This window comes from Bactrocera latifrons, unplaced genomic scaffold (genome assembly GCF_001853355.1).
Source record: "Bactrocera latifrons isolate USDA-ARS-PBARC rearing strain unplaced genomic scaffold, ASM185335v1 scaffold_265, whole genome shotgun sequence".
NCBI classification, from domain to species: Eukaryota; Metazoa; Arthropoda; class Insecta; order Diptera; family Tephritidae; genus Bactrocera; species Bactrocera latifrons.
Genome location: NW_017536241.1, coordinates 369,012 through 374,616, shown reverse-complemented (window position 1 = coordinate 374,616; position 5,605 = coordinate 369,012). Strand labels below are relative to the sequence as shown.

At 33.9% G+C, this 5,605-nt stretch overlaps 1 pseudogene; it reads right to left on the bottom strand.

Annotated features, from left to right (window-relative positions):
* Nucleotides 1–738: 738 nt before the first annotated feature.
* Nucleotides 739–1,132, bottom strand: LOC108969774 (annotated as a pseudogene).
* Nucleotides 1,133–5,605: the final 4,473 nt, after the last annotated feature.

Below are 5,605 nucleotides of genomic sequence, written 5' to 3'. Positions count from 1 at the left end.
TTTTTTTTTCGTTTGGTACTCTGAAAAGTAGGTTCCTAGACACTTCTAAGGAAGCCTCTCCAAGAATGAGTTCTTAATTGTAACGGGAAGGTCCTCCTACTTACAATTTTCTATTTTTTCTTATTATCTGATAGAAAAATTTATATCCCGCTTCCAACTACTTGAAAATATATCTTGTTCCTCAGGTTTTGTAGGAAATTGAATGCTCTACAAAAAGGTCTGTACGATTTTTTCGTAAACCCAACCGTTTAAAAGATATTAACGGTTGAAGTTTGATTATTTTTTGGAAAACTTTTTTATTTCTTGTGATTTTTATAACTCAATGAAAAAAATCATTATGAATGAAACTCATATTCTTCCTCATTTTAACTATCGTAGACAACGCTTACGCGGTTATTAGATGTGTCAAACTATCGATAGTCGCACCATCGATTTCTTCAGAAGTTAAAAAAAAACTATCAATACTCATCGATAGTAAAAAAACTATCGGTACTATCGATTCGATGGTACCATCGTACTTCAAAGGTTTATAAAAAAAAATATCTTGAAAAAAAATTAATTGCATTACAAAAAACCTGTCTTTCCAAGAACAAAATAACTCATATTTATTTTCATATTAAAAAAACATTAATAAATTCATTTACAACATAAGTTGAAAGCTTCAGTTTATGTTAAATCGGAGCCACTCAGTGGTTTTAAAGAGATCAATATGATTTTTGGTGATAAATAACAACATATCTATTCTCCAGCTTTGCTGAACATACCCTCAGACTCCGATGAAGTTGCCGGAATGCAAAAATATTTGTATGCCATGATTTGCATTGACTTCATTTCAGGCGATCTATTCTGAAATTTAGATAAATGTTTGTTTATATAAGCGTTACACAAAATGTTATTCTACCTTCCAGTATTCCAATGGGTTTACATCTAGCGGCTCATTGGGTTTTTCAGTATATTCGCGTATTTTGATGATAGCATCCGCTCCTTTGACTTTGCTGGATAGCTTCTCTGTCAAAAACTCACAAATCTGTGGAATTTTAACGCTTTTTGATGCCGACGGTTCCTCCCTGTTGTCATTCGATGACGATGCTGCAATTCTGTTGATTTCAACCAATTCGTTTTAAGGCAACATAGACGCTTGGGCCGCATTTTGACCTAACTGAAACCCTTCTTTTTTGAATCTCAGATCTAGCAAGGTGGCTAATCTAGTAGCATTTCTGGATTCATATGGAAATATCCTCTGTTTAATTTTGTCGCATAAGTACAACTGTGCTTCCGATCCAACAAAAGTTTTCAATTTTGAGTTTTCATTAAATTTGAGTGCAATTCCCATGCAATGGGAATTATATGCGAAATCGACACATATCCGTATTCATTACCCGATAAAATGCTTATATTGAATGGTTCCAACAATAAACATATGTCTTGAAGTTGCTCTATTTCCTCTGCTGTTAGAACTAGTGGCGCTTTTGGTGTTCTTAAAAGCACTGCAAAGGTGGCATCCTTAATAAGTAAAATTCGCTGAACCATGGCAAACGCGCTATTCCATTTTGTTGAAACCTCTTGAATCAGGCTATACTGTTTTTCACTACCCTGCTCTTTCTTTAATTTTGCATATGCCATAGTGCTGCTTTTGAAATATGCTACAATTCGACAATAATGCTTTTACTTTTTCAGTAGATAAAAGGTACTACAAAGATTGATGGAATGAGCAAAGTACGGCAGATGCCTCTCCTGAAGCAGTTCACAGGCTTTAATCATTGATGCAGCGTTGCCTGTAACCACGCAGTTGACTTTTTTGAATATATTCCATTTTTGTAGGCACCCACGCAACGATACTGAAATGTTTGCAGCTGAACGGTTGAGTTCATTAGCGAGCTCTGATGTCGTTAAAACTGCCGATCGTATTTTGAAATCGACATCAATGAAATGACACGTAACGGTCAAATAGCTTTCATTTGCCTTCGATGACCAACAATCAGTGGTTATACCACAGCTTTCAATTTCATTAAGATTGGCCTGTAATTTAGTTTTACCATTGTCAATTTAAATTCAATGTCAGCTTTCCGCGTGGAATTATTGCTGTAGATGTCATCTTTAAAAAAAAAAATGTTCAATGTGCTGCCGGGCTTCGCCCGCATGGAGTGCAGAGGATGAGCACGCTTAAGGTGGTACATTAAGTTGGAAGTATTTCCACTAGTTTTATATCATTTTTGGCACTAAAGCATTTTGCATATTTTTTGTCAGCATTTAGTTGGAAATGCTTCCAAACAACCGAAATTTTTTGATTTTTGTTCGATGGCGCATCTGCGTATGAAAAGGCGCTTAGTATGAGACATTATTTTCAAGAAATGTACCCACCTAATGAATTGCTGTCCCCGATTTCCATTTTGGAAGGAACCGTCACTTAAATCTACAGCTTAGTATTTTATTGCAACTAATACTAATATTGTAGTCAAATTTATTTTTAATAAACACGAAAAATAGCAAACTGACTCGATGTCGTTATTTCACAATGGAGAGTAGTAATGAGCGAGATGTCAAACTATCGATAGTGTGACTATCTGTTTGAAAAGAACTATCAATACTCATTGATAGTAAAAACAAAACTATCGGTAATATCGATAGTTTGACACCTCTAGCGGTTATAACAGAGTTGTTATATTCAAACAGATACTTATAACATATCCACTGACGTATTCGGCAAAAGGTTTATTAGAAAAGCGAAAATCATTTGACATATGTATGTAGTATATAGGAGTAGGGGTAGCATCGAACTGATATTATCATACCCCACATGCGTTGGGTATATGTATATTACATTTATATGCATATGTATATTTTATATGCCTAGCGTCAACTTTAAAATTTTGCGTATGTATTCGGTCCGCTGCTTTCTTCGGCAGACAGTATCTTATAAAAGTATTTTATATATATCATTAGGAAAGAGCTAGTTGATTTACGAGTATAATAATAGAGAATGCAAATAGAAAACTCTCATTAGTTATGTATTCTTTAATAATTAGCATTTAAAGCATAGTTAGCCAAGAAAAAATGTTAACTTCGGTTGTGCCGAAGTCGGAGTACCCTTCACTACTAAATATAATAGAAATCTGTATCAGGGCCGCGTACAACGAACTAGGTGGCTTTAAGTTCACTAACGAGTCAACTCCACTTATCTTTAATGTGGTTCCCGGTCACAGGAGTATTTTCCGTATTGAAAAAGCACAGGAGTTGGTCAAAATAGGAGCTTTTTTCAGATGTAATCGAAGCGGAGTTAATACCATGTCCGCTGGAATGATCGAAATAGAACTTTACACTAATTTTAACCAAATAGCAGAGGGAAATCAATAACCAACTGCAAGAAAACGAAGCAGATAAGGCCTAAATATGATAAGACTAGAACCAAGGGCTTACTACATATGTCCAAGAATAGTATAGTTTCCGGCTTACAGCAACTATAAATGGGCACTGTGCGTTGTCTCTAAAAATGGATCTGTCCCCTTACAATATTTGCCGGAATAAGAAAAATTTTTTTATTTCATTGTGAATGCCCAGCTCCAGTACAAACCCGACACAAAATACTGGGAACACATCAGGCACCGAACCTTGAATGATTGTTCACAAAACATAGCAGACATAATACATACTTACCTACTTAACTACCCTTCACAACTAAAAAAGTTTACAAGAAGTTGGCTTAGAGCGATCGGTTTGTATGACAGCTGCATATGTACATATGTATATATATGCTATAGTGGTCCAATCTGAACAATTTCTGCGGACTACCAACATATAAAATTTCATGAATAAATTGTTAAATAAAATAGTTTCCTATAGTTTTCCAGCTATATATTATAGTCTGCTATTAGCGGTTCCAACAAATAGGCCGCTTCTTGAGGAAAAACGGATGGACGGTGGCCTAATTTGTGTAAATACACACTGATAATTTATATATATGTATAGCGTCTTCGACGTTACTTTCGGGGTTCTACAAATTTTGAATAAAATCTTGTTCGTGGTATAAGAATTGATGTCCCATTCTTTGTTAAACGTACTGTAGCGTCGGATTGTATGATGCCTTGTGATTGGTGCTCGCAAGTAGTCTGATCAACGACAGCTATTAATCATTCCCTAAAGGAAATTGTTGATGGGTTCACCAAAACAAAAGTTTGTGCGACTGACATAGGTATGATAAACTTGTCAATTGACCGTCGCTGTTATTGTTAAAAATAGACGCTTACGACTATTAATGGCTACTATAACTTTACATATGTATGTAAGTGAAGTTAGTTTTGAATAAATGTATACTTTCAATTCATTTTCACTTTACTTATGTAGGTATTTTTAAATTATGATATATCCATGAATTGAAGAAAAACGCACGCGGAGCTATTGAGAGGAGCCAGCATGGGATCAATTTGAAAAAAATTTCATAATCCATGCATTAATTATATTCTTTGTTACATTCCATGTTTTGTTTATGTAAATTATTCTTACTTATTTTATATAAATGTTTTAAATTTATTAAATAAGTCGATATTATAAAGTATACTGGAAAATAATTATTCATTTGTGATAAATGTGCTGTATTAACAGGCATGAGAATGGGCAATATAGGTATATACTGAATAAATTCTGAATACCAATGTGTTAAAGAGAGGTGAAAACTCAAAATGATTGTCAGAAGCTCGTTTCGGTGCTGAGCTCAAGATGAGGGAACACTGAGTTTAGACGACCCTGCAAGAACAATGTCAATCATTCGACCGTTAATTATGATAGGCAGATCATGTAGAACAAAGATTCTGTATTTTTCTTATGGGCAATATGCATATGATGATAATAAATATACATATATGCATGTAAGTGTGAGTATTAATCTATCTCTAAGGTATCGCCATTTAAAATTGACTAACTATATACTATGTATCTATACTGCTTCCTTTGTTGCCATTTACTGGGGGACTGTAATCGATTCTTTCAAATATGTGTATAAATTTTTTAATAACGCTTAAGCCTTTGATTATATACATACATACTATGTACTTATGTATATGAGAGTCGCATCTAGAGTAGAATTTTTGGGGGGTACTTGATTTGGGAAATGTTTAACTGTAGGCTATAATTTTATTTTTGATACATATGTACATATGTACACTAGGCATCAAATGAAAGTATAAATTTAATACTTATCAACTTCACTGCATTCGTTCACTTCTTACATTTGCAAATTCCGTAATTGATGCGAATAGTATGCCATGAAGAGGCACCGTTATGTAAATAAACCGTTCGACCATAATGTGTGCTTGTTATGTATACGTAAAAAGTCTTTTTATCAATAAAAGTAATTAGTCTGTGCTAGTCGATTGATGCGCGGGCGTCATATGAAAGTATAATTTTAATTTGTGTTAATTTTTACAAGGTAAATTTAAAGTTGATTAAAAGTTTAACTAAACTTCCACTGATTAGGGAAACTTTTTTAAAATTTAATGGTTTTTCATTTGATTTTTGTTCTGTTCTTAGTGCAAAATGCGAAAAAHTGAAGAGATTCGAAACCTAATTGTAGAAGATAGGAAGAAAGGCAAAACATACGCAAAAATTTCTG